General features: G+C 36.5%; 1 non-coding gene across 1 annotated transcript; it reads left to right on the forward strand.

Annotated features, from left to right (window-relative positions):
- The first annotated feature begins 353 nt into the window (after positions 1-353).
- trnat-cgu (transfer RNA threonine (anticodon CGU)) lies at positions 354-425 on the forward strand. Its single transcript has one exon. It is a non-coding gene; the product is annotated as a tRNA-Thr (tRNA).

Consider the following 425-nt stretch of genomic DNA (forward strand, 5'->3'; position numbering starts at 1 on the left):
AAAAAAAAGTGATTTGCCCCAAAGTTAATTGTTACATAAGTATATAAATCAGGAAGGTGATAATTATTAATAATAATGTGATAATTGTAAGGGATTATTAAGCCAGTGTGTGGCTTTATAATAATAAACATAATATACTTCCTTGAAGTTCATTACTTACATGGTTGTTTTCAAGTTAGTAAAGATATTATACAGTTAAATCAAACTTCTCCTGAGTGTTTAATCTGAAACAAAATGAGTTTGTTCACTAGCCATGGCACAAGCATGCTGGAACATGCAGAGGTAAGGTTAAATAGAAGGTTTAACACACTATTATTCTGTTGAATTTGAGTTAAATGCCACAAGATGGCGCAGGCGCGGTGGCCAAGTGGTAAGGCGTCGGTCTCGTAAACCGAAGATCGCGGGTTCGAACCCCGTCCGTGCCT

Source organism: Pangasianodon hypophthalmus, chromosome 23 (assembly GCF_027358585.1).
Source record: "Pangasianodon hypophthalmus isolate fPanHyp1 chromosome 23, fPanHyp1.pri, whole genome shotgun sequence".
NCBI lineage: Eukaryota > Metazoa > Chordata > Actinopteri > Siluriformes > Pangasiidae > Pangasianodon > Pangasianodon hypophthalmus.